This window comes from Carassius carassius, chromosome 46 (assembly GCF_963082965.1).
Source record: "Carassius carassius chromosome 46, fCarCar2.1, whole genome shotgun sequence".
In the NCBI taxonomy this organism is placed as follows: Eukaryota; Metazoa; Chordata; class Actinopteri; order Cypriniformes; family Cyprinidae; genus Carassius; species Carassius carassius.
This window is the reverse complement of record NC_081800.1, coordinates 13,370,429-13,388,727: the sequence shown is the minus strand read 5'-3', so window position 1 is coordinate 13,388,727 and position 18,299 is coordinate 13,370,429. Positions and strand designations below refer to the sequence as shown.

General features: G+C 36.8%; 1 pseudogene; it reads right to left on the bottom strand.

The window, feature by feature from the left end:
- Positions 1-93: 93 nt before the first annotated feature.
- Positions 94-14,292, bottom strand: LOC132129015 (collagen alpha-1(XX) chain-like; annotated as a pseudogene).
- Positions 14,293-18,299: the final 4,007 nt, after the last annotated feature.

Sequence of the window (18,299 nt, the reverse complement as noted above, 5' to 3'; positions counted from 1 at the left end):
TTAACTGTTGTTCTGTAACACCTGAGTTCCTTTTCTGGATACCAAAAATATCTCTGTCAATTTCTCTGTTAAATAGTGTATGAGTGTGTAGTCTTGTAGCAGTAGATCAGGTTGCATCCAGGGTAAAAGACAGGGTCAAGGATGATCAGTGCTTTGGTGATCTCAGAATGGAAGCATTGAGCTGAGATCAGCTAGCACAAAGAAAAAATATAGTCAAAAGAGTCCATCAGCAGGCTCATTCAAAATCAGCGTCTGGCAGAAACTCTGTCCATTAAATCACACAGTGTATTTCTACAAAGTCTGGGCAGAGAGATTGTTCTGGCAATGCTGAAGTAAAACAGTAACTTCTCAACTCAAGACTGGTATCCAAGGTATGGATCGTTTGAAAAAGGATAAACAGTAATCTTACCCACATGTCAGACATGGACTTACACTGTTTTTATGGTGGTGGTCACAATGACACAGTTCTTTACCTGCAGCCAGGGGTCCTTGATAACATCCACTGCTGTCACATACACCAAGGGGGTCCCATTTCTCCTTGCTGACCTGAAGCTCCTGGAATACCTGGAGGTCCTGCTTTACCATCCTCACCTTTGGGACCTGGTGAGGTACCATCCGCACCTTTGGGAAACTATTTTAGTTTCACCTGAAGGTCCTGGTGAAGTAGAAATACATAGTGGTGCCATTAACGCTTAACAAATCACTCATTTGAATTTATTGAAAGGATAGCCCCTTGAGATGTGACATCTAATTTTCAAGGTGGTCCAGAAACAACAAAAAAAAATATTACAAACAAAACATGTATGCAACACATACAGTACACAAACTAGAAGACATGCTCATCCAATCTCCCACACCCACAGAGCAGGATTACTAAACAATTAATGTCATACATAAAAAAATCACCACTTACAAGCATACACAAGTTACACATTTAAAAATAAACAAAATCCAATTAAATTGTCTTTTTGATTCAGGGTGTAACCAATTAAGCATTTAATATATATGACAGTGATGGGTACGTTATGCTTAACACAAATCTACACAGAGAGTTATAAACCAAATTAAGAGACTTCAAATAAGTATCAGATGTATTTTGATCAACTATATTGGCATAATCAATAAGTGGTAATATAACCTGAGAAATAATTATTTTCCTAACTTGACATGTAAAACAATTAAATGAACGATAAAGTAAACACAAAAAACCATATGTTCTGTTAACAATATAATCAATATGAGACTTGATAGAAAGTTCAGGGTCAATCCAAAGACCAAGATATTTAAATGAATCAACAGCCTCATTGTTGATTCATTTAAATATCTTGGTCCACCAATTCGCTATCTCTGCAAATTAGAATACTTCATAAGACCAATAAAAAATAAAAACATTTTTAGTGAATTGTTGGCCTTTTGGAAAGTATGTTCATTTACTGTACATGTACTCAAGACTTGGTAGGGGCTTCCTTTTGCTTTAATTACTGCCTCAATTCAGCGTGGCATGGAGGTGATCAGGTTGTGGCACTGCTGAGGTGGTATGGAGGCCCAGGTTTCTTTGACAGTGGCCTTCGGCTCATCTGGATTTTTTTGGTCTCTTGTTTCTCATTTTCCTCTTGACAATACCCCATAGATTCTCTCTGGGGTTCAGGTCTGGTGAGTTTTCTGGCCAGTCAAGCACACCAACACCATGGTCATTTAACCAACTTTTAGTGCTTTTGGCAGTGTGGGCAGGTGCCAAATCCTCCTGGAAAATGAAATCAGCATCTTCAAAGAGCTAGTCAGCAGAAGGAAGCATGAAGTGCTCCAAAATTTCTTGGTAAACGGGTGCAGTGACTTTGGATTTCAAAAAAAGACAATGGACCAACACCAGCAGATGAGATTGCATCCCAAATTATCACAGACTGTGGAAACTTAACACTGGCTGTTAAGTTTGACAATCCTCATAAGGCTGCAGTTCTCTCAGTTGGTTGTGCATCTTTCTCTTTCACACTTTTTCCTTCCAATCAACTTTCTGTTAACATGCTTGTATACAGCACTCTGTGAACAGCCAGCTTCTTTGGCAATTAATGTTTGTGGCTTACCCTCCTTGTGAAGGGTGTCAATGATTGTCTTCTGGACAACTGTCAGATCAGCAGTCTTCCCTTGACTGTTTAGCCTAGTGAACCAAACTTTTGAAGAGAGAGACCATTTTGAAGGCTCAGGAAACCTTTGCAGGTGTTTTAAGTTGATTAGCTGATTGGCATATCACCATATTCTAATTTGTTAAGAGAGTGAATTGGTGGGTTTTTGTTATATGTGAGCCAAAATCATCACAATTAAAAGAACCAAAGACTTAAACTACTTCAGTCTGTTTGCACTGCATTTATTTAAAACACGAGTTTAACAATTTCTGTTGAATTACTGAAATAAATGTACTTTTCCACGACATTCTAATTTATTGATATGTACCTGGATGTTTCAATACCTGCAAACCCTTTTATTCCTTGTGGTCCCACCAAATTTGCTCCTGGAGAGCCCTTCTCACCAGGCATCCCTCTGCGTCCTATAAGTTAATCACACATAATACAGATTTTCAAGAAAAACACTAATGTGTCTAATGGCAACCATCAGATGTAGTGTTTGCCTGGCAGATTGCATCTCCAAAGAAATGAAAGTGTCAAGGCTTACCCTGCTCACCAGGGTACCCTGGTTTCCCAGAATCTCCTCCGCTTCCTTGTCGACCCTGAGGGCCTAGGGATCCAGGTGGCCCCCTTCCCCCTGGTATCCCAGGCTCTCCTGGTGGTGCTTCTGGTTCCTGGATGGGCACTGGCTTTCGATTAATCTCGTTTAGAAAAGCATCCATCTTCAGGACTTCATCTAGGACAGTTTATTACAACTGATATGCAGTTACTCAGGCCAAGATTCCCATTAAAGATACTCTTAAATTCTGCATTTACTGTGACTTAATTAAAATGGATGTAGTGAATAGACTACTTACTGTGCACAAGTTTTTCACAGGCCTGTGTAACAAGCTGGTAGATCATGGCAAGAGACTGTTGCTCACCCTAATAAACAGAAGAACTATTAAAACAAACAAAATCTATTTTAAGGTTTGCATATAGCAAAGTTGTCATTTTTAACCCACCTTCTCTCCCCTCTCACCCTTACTTCCAGGAAGACCCTATGAAAGGAAAAAAATAATAATCTGGAACATCTACTAAACATTAGCCAATATCTATCCAACCTTTTTCAAATATCTCAAATATTTTCTATCTTGAAGATATCTATCTTGGCTGGAATGTATGGATGAAAGACAGTGTAAAACAGCCCAATTTTACTCACTGTGGGCCCTACAGGACCTAAAGGCCCTCTCTCTCCCAGTGGCCCTGGATGACCAGGCATACCCTGAAAACCCTACAAAGTGTAGACTCAGAAATTTTAAAAAAGTACAGTGAAAGCATGTACAGTATAAGACACTCATTGAATGCATAAAAGTAAGGCTGTCTTACTCTTGGTCCTGGGATTCCTGGGCTACCTATATTACCCTCCATTCCTCTGGTGCCCTGTGGGCAATTTATTGACACTAAGATGATTGGTACTGAACATTTAAAACATGTAGGACAACTGCCTCAAACCATTTAGAGACTTGCCTTAGGACCAGTCATGCCCTCTTCACCAGGAGGCCCTGGTAAACCCCATGAACACAAAGTGAGGAAAATGTAAGATATTCCAGAAGAAGATGAATTTATGGCCTATAAGATGGATTTTGATGGTCACCTGGCTCCCAGCCCTTCCAATATCTCCTTTTTCCCCTCTTGCTCCTGGTGGTCCCTTATTTAGACAAATAAAAATGATTTAAATCTGTTCTAAATACTAATATACATCATTTCTGTAGAACAAATGTAGGCATACCATTTTGCCCATTACAGTTATTCCCTGAGGACCAGAGGGTCCAAGAGTGCCAATCAGGACCTGAATTACCATGTGGACCCACCTCTCCCTGGAGAGATGCGGAAAAGGAACAGAAACAGAAACAAGTGACAGTAAAGACATTTTGAACATTCTTGTCATCAAAGAATCATGGAAAAATTGTATCATGGTTTCCACAAAAATTTTAACCAACATTACTTTTTTTAACATTAATAATAAGAATGATTTTTTCTTGAGCAGCAAATCAACATAATAGAAACATTTCTCAAGGATCATGTGATATTGAAGACTGGAGAAATGGCTGCTGAAAATACAGCTTTGCCATCACAGGAATAAATTATACATTTAAATACATTCAAATTGAAAACAGTTACTTTTAAATTGTTAAATTTTTTTATATACAATACAATATTTTAAATGAGTAGTTAACATAATGGTTGTTGGTTCAAACCCAACTTTGCATGCAAGTTTCCTTACTTTTTGTCCCACCTCTCCTTTTTCTCCCTTTTCCCCATGAGGTCCAGGTCTCCCCTGAATACAAGCATATCATTACACCAATAATTATAACGCTGATTATTCAAACAACTAATAAAATGATTTCACAAGCTTCCTAATGATTGTGTCAGTTTAAAAATGCAGCATTGTAGTCTCTCTCACAGGTGGCCCAGTGTCTCCAGGTGCTCCAGGGACGTCGGTGGTGCAGGTGCATGCATAAGCAGGGGCAGGACAGCTCTCCTCATCTCTCTAGAGAACAGAGAGCCACACTTAAAATACAGAAGAAACTTGAACCATCCTGCACTACATAATGTAATTCAGTGCCATATTGATATGTCAACTCAACCTAGACTGATCATGTACCTGTGAGGGCAGATCACAGCTGTTGTCTTCTGATACCCAAGTAGTGTTGCACACAATCTCAAAGGACTGCAGCTGAGACTAGAGGAAAATACAATATGCATGGCCTTAATATATATATATATATATTACTGTTTACAATATGTTTCTGGTCATGAAGTGAGACTCACAGCCGCAGATCTGCTGTGAGGTACACTTGTCCTAACTAGTTTGCCCAACATCTCCAAACCATCTGTGGGCAAAGTTCCAAGGGGGCGTGCGGGCCTCTCACTAACCGGCTGGCAGTCTACAGACAAAGATACACTCACCTCACTGACGGACAAATGGATCTGCCAGTCAGTTAAACAGATGAGAAGAATCAGTGGCAGTTTAAATGTTGTATTTCTTTTTTTCCCCTCACTGAAAGTACTCTTCTTTGCTAAGCCCTATTTTAAAACATTACTGAGCAATCCTTTTCTAGAAACCATTGCCATCTGTTGCTAAAGGATCTGTGTGTTTGGACAGTTTTTAAACAATTAGATGGATATTCTTCAAAATGCACTGAAATCAATTCTATAAAATCTATAAATAAATGTAAACTTTCAAATTAGGGTTTTCTCTTTTTAGTTGATGTTGAGAAGTGTTTGCCTACATTATGACTTCAAGTTACATTTTTAAAGTGAAATGGCTGATACGTACAAATAAACTATCATTGTTGGAAATCTCCTGTTCATTTCTTTGGGACATAGGACAAAGCTTGTCTGACTGATTGACAGTAACCAAAAAACCTTTCACACAAACCTTATGAAAGCTGCCATAGAAAACTGAGTGGACTTGTGGCTGGTCAAAGGTCAGTCCTTGTATCTCTCCTCTGTAGTCCAGACTGAAATACAGCAGAACATTCTTCTCAGCTAAATGACAGAACAGAGATTAAGGATCTAATGAATTTGGGATTTACAATTCATTAGTCTTGCTACTGAATTGGAGCCATTCTAAAATTTTATCTACAGAAATGTCCAGGCACTCACGGTCCAGCACCACCCCCATCTTGGGCTGGAAGTCACTGTCTGTGAGCTGCCAGAGGGCAAAGGGCTCCCTGGGAGAACCCTGCAAGAGCCTGAAGGCCATGCTGATGGTGTGTTCAGGAGAAAAGCCAGCTGGGTGGATAAAGCTGACACAGACAGACAGGGTGTGAGCACTGAATGAAGGGTGTAACGGAGCATGTGTGTGTTTTGTGTTCTCACCCTGTGCTCTGGGTCAGCTATACGTCTCTGTAGACGTTGTAACTGGGTAAGGTGCTAAAGATGAAAGGTTCAGCTGCAACACCCTCAATAGTAGAGTGAGCTTTTTGAGTTAGACCGAATGCTTCCATCATGTTGAAGCCTAAAAAACACACACACGATTTCATGTTTTTTTTTAAACAGTACAGGGCTCAAATGAACTATTATATCTGGGTCAGTATATGAAAGTGTTTATGAATTTAATTTAATTAAACGCCTTTAATAACCTTAAAGTCTGATTACTCGATTGTAAAAAAAAAAAAAGGTGTTCCTCAAGGTTCTACTCTGGGTCCACTACTTTTTTCTATCTTTATGAAATTGAGAATTTTCTTGGAGTTTTCTCTATAAATAATGAAAATAACCATAATTTCCAGCTAATTTATTACGTGTATTTAGCTGAAAGAAAACAACGCATCCTTGTGGCGCGGCTGATACAGAAGAGCATACGGTGATATGAAGTGACACAGTCATTAAAAAATTGTTTCTTTTTCGCTTAAAAAAAGTTTTCTTGTCACTTCATAACGTTACGGTTGAGCCATTGATGGCAGACGGACTATTATGACGATGTCTTTCCTACTTTTCTGGACCTTGACAGTGTAAGTGATTAATGACAAAATTTTCATTTTGGGGTGGAATATCCCTTTAACTAAAATTAACTATTAATTAAATATTTAGTGTTGTCACGGTACCAAAATTTCAGTATTCACTACCGATACCAGTGAAAATCCACGGTTCTCGGTACCAATTTCGGAACCAAAGCAAAACACAAAAATATGCTAATTAAAAAAAAAAATACATATACTTTATATGACTAAAAATTAAACCAATGCCAATCTTTATACTTATTTACAATTGTGTTTAAAGTTTTTCTACAAGTTATATAATTATGAAAAACAAGTAATGAGTAAACAAGTTTAACCCAAATTTAATTTGTCTTTTAATTAACAAAATTTAAACACATTTTATCTTTTGGTAAATAAAGGGGATTTGCTATTAAAATTAAAACGTGGAAGAAATATTGTGTGATTTATTTCTTTAAAAAGTTTTATTAATTTTTTCAACAGTAGTATCACATACATTCTACTAAATAATAGTAATATTTCTAGCAAAAAATAAAAATAAAATTAACTTATTTTGACGGGTTGCCTTGAATACCTTTAAATTGTCACTGGTTTTATGCGAATGAAACGGTAAAATGCTTGTGAAGTGACTCAGAACAGTTCTGGTGATTTTGTTTATGTATTTATGTCCTCATTGAGACGGCAGATGCTGAAATGACTGCAAACAGCACGCGCTTATAAATGTATTTTGAATTTTTTTAAATAAAATATTAAATTATAAATGTAATATTTAAGAAAAGATAAGAAATAAAAAATATATAAATGAAAATATATATTCATCAAACATTTAATTCTTCAATATATAAGTTGGGCAACAGTGAAATTATGAAGAATAGGCCTGACTGAGAAAACAGAACCATTCTTGCTGTTGAGCCCTGTAGTGCCACAGTGTTGCTCTCTAAGAATAGTAGTAGGCTATAATCTTGGTTGTTGCTCTGCAAAACTTTGCTCAAAATTAGAGGATGACAATGTCTGCTAATGTCTGACACATGCCAAGGTCATGGATTTGATTCCCAGGGAATGCATGAATTGAACATATGTACACCTAAAGTTCCATTTAAGTCATTTTAGATAAAACATCTGCCAAATCATACATGTAAAATGTAAATATGACCATACCCCTAACCACATGACTTCTGATTGTTGTCTCAGGACACACTGAGAAGAAAAGAAAGTCACCATGTTATGTTTGAAGAAAGCTGTTTTTACCACAAGCAGCGTAAAGGCCTGTTCACACCAGTAGTAAAGTGGAAAAGCAAAGCGAATTGCTTTCAGATCATTTATGTTTACATTGCTGAATGAAGAATGGATCCACTCACGAAAGAAGAACAGCTTTGTACTGTTGCAAAATTACTTTATTTGGCATAAATAGATGAAAAAGCATGCATTGTTTCAAAGGCTTGGTCACACTGAATATTCATGGTAATATTTGTGTTTGGTGTGAACAGGCCTTAACTGTTGAAAGTCTTACCTTTTCTTTGTACGGGATTCAGTCGAGGAGGAACCTGTATTCTTAATGGAGCAGTTGCTTTATGAGAGAATTACATGCTATTACAATTGAGCAAAACATAACATCAGATATTTTTTAGGCTGAAGTATGTTTCCAACAGGATTCTGACCTGTAGGGTGAAGAATAGTGACCTCAGTGCCCTCTACTGTTACCAGACGGGAGTGCACACTGATGCGGTAGACAGTTTCAGGCTGCAGCTCAGAGAAACAGTGGCTGCTGCAGGCAGCATCTACTATATCTTCCTTAGTCTGTTTATTTGAGCTCAAACATAGAGAGAGAGAGAGAGAGAGAGAGAGAGAGAGAGAGAGAGAGAGAGAGAGAGAGATAAATCACCCAAAACAAATGGCCTGTTCAGAACTGTTTCCTAATAACAGAATTATGCTTGATTTTAGATCTGGTACCTCTGAGAGCCTGGACGACTATGCGATAACCACTGACAGCTGGTACAGGCCTCCAGGACACACATATACTGGAGTGGTTAGACCGCACCACACTGCTCACCCGCAGGCTAGCTGGTTGTGCAAAGAGAGGAGATTAAATACAAGACACAGTCTGGCAGTTGCAGTGTCAAGTAGAAAGTATATACTTGGTCAGCACACTGTAATACTAGAGATACTGTGCTGATGTGTGTGTGACTAACTGGTCTTCCCCTGGGCTGAGGCACTGCCACCCTCTCTGTTGCGGTACTCAGCAGTCACCAGCACACTGTAACGAGTGTCAGGCAGCAGATTCTGCAGAAGGACGCGCTTCTCGCTGCCTGGCAATGACACCTATTTAACCTACATGACAACATTACACCTCACCTCGACGACGTCACAGAAAGCACAGAAACAGCGCTCAAAGATAATAAATTCTATTCGCTTAAATTCTGATTCTTGGAAAATATCAGTGCTCGTACTACTCGATCTCAGTGCTGCGTTTGACACTGTTGATCATAACATACTTCTAGAGAGACTGGAAAACTGGCTTAGGCTTTCTGGGATGCCCCTTAAATGGTTCAGGTCACACTTAGAAGGGAGAGGTTATTATGGGAGTATAGGAGATCATAAGTCTAAGTGGACGTCCATGACGTGTGGAGTCCCACAAGGCTCAATTCTTGTCCCACTCTTGTTCAGTCTGTATATGCTTCCACTGAGTCAAATAATGAGAAAGAACCAATTTGCCCATCACCGCTATGTCTATGCAGATGATACCCAGGTTTACCTAACTTTATCGCCAAATGACTACAGCCCATTTGACTCCCTCTGCCAATGCATTGATGAAATTAACAGCTGGATATGCCAAAACTTCCTTCAGTTAAACAAATAGAAAACTGAAGTCATTGCATTTGAAAACAAAAATGAAGTTCTCAAGGTGAATGCAAACCTTGACTCTAGGGGTTAACAACTAAAAATCAAGTCAAAAATCTTGGTGTGGTTTTGACAGACCTCAGTTTCAGTAGTCATGTCAAAGCAATAACTAAATCAGCATATAATTATCTCAAAAACATTGCAAGAATTAGATGTTTTGTTTCCAGTCAAGACTTGGAGAAACTTGTTCATGCCTTTATCACTAGCGGGGAGGACTAATGTAATGGTCTCTTCACCGGCCTTCAAAAGAAGACCATTGGACAGCTGCAGCTCATCCAGAACGCTGCTGCCAGGATTCTGACTAGAACCAGAAGATCTGAGCATATCACACCAGTCCTCAGGTCTTTACACTGGTTTCCAGTTACATTTAGGATTGACTTTAAAGTATTATTACTTATTAGTTTATAAATCACTCTATGGCCTAGGACCACTCAGATCATTAGGATCAAGTCAGTTAGAAATACCAAGGGCTCACTCAAAACAAGGGGGAATCTGCTTTTAGCTATTATGCAGCCTGCAGCTGGAACCAGCTTCCAGAAGAGATCAGATGTGCTAAAACACTATAGTCACATTTAAATCTAGACTCAAAACACATATTTTAAGTTGTGCTTTTACTGAATTGAGCACAGTGCTACGTCTGAACTGATTGCACTGTATTTTTTGTATAATCATTTTCTATTCTTAATTGTTTTAATTTCATTTTAAATCTTTTTTTTTATCATTTTAGAATATTTCCTTGCTTTAATAATCTTATGTAATGAACTTTGAATTACCATTGTGTATGAAATGTGCAATATAAATAAACTTGCCTTGCCTCAACTCATTTACAACCCCACAAATTTTAATATATTTTGAAATGTAGTTTATGCCTGTGACACAAAGCTAAATTTTAAGCAGCATTCGGTGAAAAAAAAAAGAATCCTTTTTCTTTAAAAAAATACTTAAACATTTGGAATGGTATGATATCAATATCATATGGTGTGATATCAATATTGTAAAATAATAATAAATAAATATTTAACAGTGTTACATTTCTCAGGGTCATATAGTGTTATCACAATCAAGACAGTGATTTTATTCATTTGAGAGTGACTGAATTGCTTTGTAATTTAAAGTTGTTGTTTTTTCCAGTTATGTTTTTATTTCAATTATCATAAATGTTTATTTACGTTGGCTGAAGAAAATGGGACTGGTGTTTGCCCATTCATAAGTCAATGCCACACTCTTCTGGTGTTGTGGGTGGTTGTCAAGCCATTGCAATGCAGTGGCTAAAGTGGCCTGAGTGGTTTTAAATGCATTTTTTAATGGTTCTGAGTGGTTGCCATAAGAGCCCAAGTACCCAAGTCTCTATGGTCACTAAAATGGAATCTATAGGGCACGTAGATGGAGATAAGACAATTCAAATACACACATGCAATACAAAATAAGAGGTTTCACTCTTCTAAAAGCACTTACTGTGTTTTCCCTTCCATCCCCATTAAGCGGAGTGTACGACACACGGTACTGCAGCACACGGGCGTTGGGGTGAACCCAGGTGACCAGCATACTGACTGCTGTCTCCTCTGAAATGGATAAACTGCTCAGACCACCTCCAGATACTAAAGCAGCAACAAAAATGTGACACAGTTATTCATGTGTGTAATCAAAGATATTGCATGCATATATAAGTGCATATACTCACAGGTGCTGTATCGTATGGCCACAGCCTCACTCTGAGCTATATATGATTTGTTGCATTTATTATTATCATCAATGTTCATAACATTTGGATGTTTTGAGATATATATATAAGATTTTTTTTCCAGAATTCTTTGATAAATAGGACATTCAAAAGATTAGCATTTATTTTTAATGGAAACGTTTGAAACTTGAAACGTTTGAGAGTTCCTGTTCATTTCAATGGATTAAGTGGTTAAGTTGTTATTTTATGTCAGTCACAAAAGGGTTCACAAAAGTCCTTCTTTCTAAAAGAGCTGCAGCATTTGTGTCCAGAGCAGAAACAGTTGGTGTAGACATCTTACCACCACATACTGGTTAAAAGTTTCCATTCAAGTTTCATTTTATATTTATCTTTGGGGAACAAAGAGGAAGATCATGGGTTCAATTATCAGTACCGGCAGGAAATGTAGGTGGGGAACAGCGCTCCCTTGCACCCACAATACTCCCAATTGCTCCCTGGGCACCGCAGCAAAAATGGCTGCCCACTGTGCTAGGTGTGTGTACAAGGTGTGTGTGTGTTCACTACTCACTGCTGTATGTGTGTGCACTTGGATTGGTGAAATGCAGAGTGAAATTCTGAGTATGGGTGTATGGGTGAGTATTTTAAACATATAGCCATCTGTTTTTCTGATCTAATTTAAGGTGCTTAATGACAGAAATGAAGTCTATCTGCAGTTTGTCTCTCCTTCTTTCTTTTATGACATTATTTAAGGTATAGTTTACCCAAAAATTAAACTTCTGTTAACATTTACTCGCCCTGATGTCATTGCAAACTTACATGTCTTTTTTTCTTTAGCAGAACACGAGATATTATGAAAAATGTTGGTAGACAAACAGATTTGGTGCCTATTGAAAAAACAGAATAGCTTCTTTTATATTCCAGAGATGAAAGTGATACAGATGTGGAATGACATTTGGGTGAGTAAATTTTTTCAAAGACCAGAATTTTTCAATTTTGTGAGAACGATCCCTTTAAGAAGATTTGTCACACCAATCCAGGAACTAGATAAAAGTGTGTGTCTCGTGTTTCTATGCAAGTGCTGATAATGAATCTGTATTTAGAGGTGGTGCCTATGGCTGTGATTGGGTCACTAGGGTCCTTGTCATACATTACAGAGCATAAAGTGTCACTGAATAATCTGTGGATGGCATTAGATCCACCAACTCCACATCCGTTTGAGCAGGTCCAAACTTAACCTGGAACAAAAGACAAAAGCATAGGAAAGGCATCACACCATTGTAACATAATTAGAAACACAGAGACCCTGATCCCAGACTCACCTCTTTTCCATCATCAGGCTCTCCATCACTGAGTGCTGAATATAAGGCCATGTACTGTGTTGCTCCTGCGGCCGGCTGCCAGCGCACCCGAAGACTGTTAGGAGAAGAAAATGTGACCTCTAGAGCCTCAGGTATTGCCAATGGTACTTTAATGAGGAGAACATTTAATATGACATGCTGTTTGAATCCCATATTTTCACTGTGGTCATGGGTTTTTTTTAACTATATATCAGGAAATGTTATGAATGAGCATTTTGGGTGTTGGAACTCACATGTGGTGAAGGTGCCTCTCAGAGCAGAGCCCACATTGTTCTCATAGACAGGAAAGATGGACAGGTGGTACTGTGTCTGTGAGGACAGTCCTGTCAGCAGAGCTGTGGAGTCTGTTCCATTCACCACCACCTGGGATAAATCAAAAACATGCATATAAATCACACAAAATTAGTGTTCTGAATGCAATATCAATTACAGCATAGAAAACGTCCCATAGGTGGCAGCAAGAAACCAACTTTTCATCAGTTCCTGGTGCTCAAAAGTAAACTACAGCGACCTGATACAAACAATTCCAGCTTTGAGCATCTTTAAAGGATACCAGTCTCCAGTGTGTACTAATGACCGATAATTCTTAGACAGCATCCGAAATGGCATACTTTCCTACTAAGGTGAAAAACAGTATGTGAAAATATTGTCCGAATCTCAGTTAGCATAAAACAGTTGGATAAAGTTGTTCTTGGTGAGATTCTAAAGTGTGCATCCAGTGGACACTTACTATCCCACGAGGCCACGCTGAGAAGTTGTGAATGGCAGTGAAGTAATGCAACTGTAGTAAATTATGTACATTAATTCAGACTGACACAGATGCAATGTATACTTATTCAAATCAAGTTCTTACTCATAGAGTATGCCATTTCAGAAACAGCCTTAGTCTAACAGACTATTAGTACAGAGTATTAGTCTCTTTGACACTTTGACACTCTGTACTGCTGAGGTCTTCTGCTGGGGACGGTCCAACGCAGGCGCACCAATCTGGACCCTAGTCCTACATATTGCAGATCAGTTGGGCTGGGATAGGACAGAACTGGGTCCTGAGTGGGACACACCATTCCTTCCCGCAAAAGACACATACCGTTTTGCTTTAATGGGAGAAGGTGGTAGAAGCCTGTTAGATCAATACAATGAAGGATAATCTGTGTGTGATTGACCTACTCTTCGTTTTAATATGGTCTTCAATCTTGACAGAGGATGCGTGCTAGTCTTCCCACCAGTTTACTGCGTAGAGGAAAATCATTCACATTATACACATTAAGCTCCAGCGGTTCAGACGCCACCTGCCGCAATTCTGCTTCATCTGCATTTTTTACACCTGAACATGAGTGGGAAAGAAAAAAAAACTTTATCTATTAATATACACATAACTATAGCATATATTAAATATGCATTAGCTCATACAGTATTTATAATACCATTCAAAAGATTGGAATAAGTAAGATTTTTTAAAAGAAACAAGAACACTTGTATTTAGCAAAGATGCACTGAATTGTTAAAAACACAACTGACAAAGACATTTATGATGTTATAAAATACTTATATTTCAAATAAATGCTGTTCTCTCAAACTTTGTATTCAATGTGAATGTGATGTGAAGGCCAAGCATGGTAGCCCATAATCAGAATGTGTCCTCTGCATTTAACCCATTCAAATTAGTGCACTTACATTAGGAGTAGTGAGTAGTGAGAATCGAACCTGTGAGCTTCAAGTTAATACAAACCTGTATCAGACTCCGTAACCATTATGCCACAGATGCCCTAAATAATTAATCATAGAAACTTGCACAACTGTTCTCAACATTGATAAGAATAAGAAATGTTTCTTGAGCACAAAATCAACATTCTAAAATAATTTCTGAAGGATCATGTGAAACTAAAGATTATAAATTATAATATAATTTCACTATATTGCTATTTTGACTGTATTTTTGATCCAAGAAATGCTGCCTAGGTGAGCAAAATAGACTTTTTTCAAAAACATAAAAAAAGATCTTACCGACCCCAAACTTTTGAACTGTAGTGTAGCGTATTCATTAACAAACAGCATCCATCTCCCTTGTATCTGAAGTTTCTGATAGCCTCCAGGAGCGGCTCTCTAGAGGTGAAGTTATTAAGATGCCACTCTGTCCGTGGATCTCCACTGTACTGAGATAACGCTGAAATGACAAACAAATCCATACTTTTAACCAGCAAGCATGCATTAAATTGATCAAAACAGACAGTAAAGACATTTACTGTATAATGTTACAAAATATTTTTATTTCAAATAAACACTGTTTCTTTATTTACAAAATTCTATACGTCAAAGAATCCTGAAAAAATTATTACAATTTACATAAAAATATTAAGCAAGCACAACTTTCAAGTTTTCAACATTGATAACAATAAGAAATGTTTCTTGAGCACCAAATCAACATATTACAAAGGTTTCCGGAGGATCATGTGACACTGAAGACTGGAGTAATGATGCTGAAAATTCAATTTTGCATCACAAGAATAAATATTTCTGCTTTTTATCAAATAAATGCAGCCTTGGCGAGCATAAGAGACTCATTTCAAAAGCATAAAAAAAGTTTTTCAAACCGAATAGTTATGTAAAAAAAGACAATTAGTTTAAATGGGACACTGAAATGCAGTTTTGAAACTGCAATGCATATACAATGAAAATAGAGGATATGAAATAACATCTTACCTATTTGCACACCCTGTGACCCAATGTGAAAGAGGACAACCAGGCCCTCCAGGAAGTTTTCTGAAGTTTGTGCGGCCGATGCTCCAGGATCCGTCTACCAGAAGGACCAGATCGGCCTGAGCTCCAGCACTGCATTCAAACGGCTTAAGACACATGGGCAAGAGTCAACACACCGCTTTTTTAATAAAGGGTAACGAAAACACTTTAGAATACTGTTTCTTACTTACTACATAACTAAAAAGGAATTATTAAAGAACTAACAGGTAATTTTTCATTAACACTCAACTCACTACTGTTAACTACTAAGGTAAAGATATGTTAATTAATCAGTATGTAATACAATTTTATGATTGTGTTAAGTAACAGATAGCTAATCAATAACTAATGAATTCTGTCATACTTACTGAAGAACTACTATTAATTATCTACTAGTTAGGGTTCAAGAAAAATAACTATGAAATAACTACTAATGAACAGTTATACACAATTTAATTGAATTGTGACCCTTTCATATAAAAGTTATTAGCAGTTGTAGTAGTATAAAAATGCAATATTAATAAATGCAATACATTTTACAGAGGTTTTGCCTGTGTAGTGAATTGTTTTGTGAGTGTGTTTTGTAAGAAATCTTCCAGTAGGAACCCTACCACGACTTCAGTGCCTTGCGATAATTTACCTTAGTCTTTATATTTTATATATATAGTACTGTATGTGTGCCTCCTCAGCATACCACATTACCATTAATTCAATTTCTTTATGTAAGGCAAAGCCTGAGGAAATACAGGTAAAAAATACAGGTAACCAATTAGTAATTAATAAAGAATTATCAAATAATTCTGTAGGACTTATTTTGAACCTGAAACATTAGGCCTATTCTAAAGTGAAAATATTGGGAACCCATTAGTAATTAATAAAGAATTATTAGATAATTCCTCAATAATTACTTAGAACCTGAAACAGTATTCTAAAGGGAAAACATAGGGAACCCATTAGTAATGAATAAATAATTATCAAATAATTCTTCAGGACTTATTTCGAACCTGAAACAGCAGGCCTATTCTAAAGTGAAATTATAGCGAACCCTTTAGTAATTAATAAAGAATTATCAGATAATTCATATTTTATTCAATTTTAACATGCATACTGTCCACATTTAAACTAATTTAACAAACATTTTATAATCAAAACTTAAACATTTAGAAGCAAACAAATGCATATTTCATTTCCATTATAGGCTAATAAGTGGACTTTAACAAAGTTGCTACTGTAGTAGTACTTTGTACTTGTCCTTTTACTCAAGTAACTTTGAAAATGAACTGGCCTACTTATAATTTTACTGGAGTAATATTTTATTGGGGTATGTGTACTTTTACTCAAGCACTTGATTTGTGGGCCACAGACTGATTATTGATAGTGATTATTTGCGTATAACTGTTCATTAGTAGTTACTTCATATTTTTCTTGAACTCTAACTAGTAGATAAATAATAGTAGTTCTTCAGTAGGTATGACAGAATTCATTAGTTATTGATTAGCTAACTGTTACTTAACACAATCATAAAATTATATTACATACTGATTAGTTAACACATCTTCCTTAGTAGTTAACAGTAGTGAGTTAAGTCTTAATGAATAATCACCTGTTAGTTCTTCAATAATTATCCTTATTAGTTATGTAGTAAGAAACAGTATTCTAAAGTGTTACCAGGGTAACATTAAGCATTAAGCAGTGAAACTTAACGAGTGTGAGAACGTCTTTTAATGTCTCTTAGCCTGTGCATGTTTGTAGTTATATTTTACTGTGAGGGGTATTCAAGGGTCTTTTTACACCTAAAAACATTTTGCAATCCTCTGCTCCTATATAAAACAATTTGTGCAATGATTTTGCAAGATCCTTTTAGTCAATACATATACTGTTCCTCAATAGTGCATTCCTATCTATGTGTGTGTTTTTACAGATTGGAGGAAGAAGAGAACAAATTTCAGTCCTGAGGGCACACAAGCCTGAGGGCTAATAACTGCATATCACTGCATCGAAAATACATTTTGGTCCAAAAATAGCAAAAACTATGACTTTATTCAGCATTGTCTTCTCTTCAGTGTCTTTTGTGTGAGATTTCAAAACACTGAAGTGTAGTGATATCCGGTTCACGAACGAATGGCTTGCTGTTATCTGCTCTCTTTCTGTCACTTGTGCCTCTACATTTCCCTCTTTTTCTTCCTCTATCTCCATCTCCTCATTTGATCTACTACTTTCCACTCTCTGTCCATCTAGGAACAAGGCTCAATTTACTATTTCAGCATTAATCTATTATTTTAACCATCACTACTACTCTTGCATCTAATCAATAAGTCCACCTTAAATATTGATACAAAACATTAAAAAACTGATACACTGGAATATAGTGATTAATATTATTATTACTGTTGTAGTTGTCTAAAATTGAACACCTTTGCGATGTAAACAAATGACAGGCTACATTTGTTATTCATAACCTTCACACTGCACTTTGATGTCAGGTATATTATGCATTTTTTATTGACATTGATATTTTTACATTTATTTCCAGAGAGATATTATTGAGTTTACAGGCTAAAGTGGTCTTGCTGTTGTAAACACTGTTGCTTTTGTAGAAAAAAAAATATTTGCATCACATTTAAAATATAATTATATTTTAATTCATTTCTGAATTGTTTTTATTTTTATAATGATAATTCAGAGAATGAGAAAATCTGAATAAGCCTTACCAGTGTTGTGATAATTATTTTTAAGGCACTCAACGTGTTAAAAAAAAATAAGTACTGATATATAATAAAAGTTTAGTCAAATAACATAAAAAAGACCAGACCCCTCGATGCCTGTTAAACTTTTCTCCCTCAAACAGCACGTTGGTGTTACTTCTACTCTACAGGCTACACACAGCAATATAAACAACATATATGAATGTTTTCACATCACATCGTTCTTGTAAAATATTAATAAGTAAATAAACATCAAAATCACTTCGCTGAGAACGAAACACCACTTACCAGCTGCCACGGTGTTGAAAATATCCTCT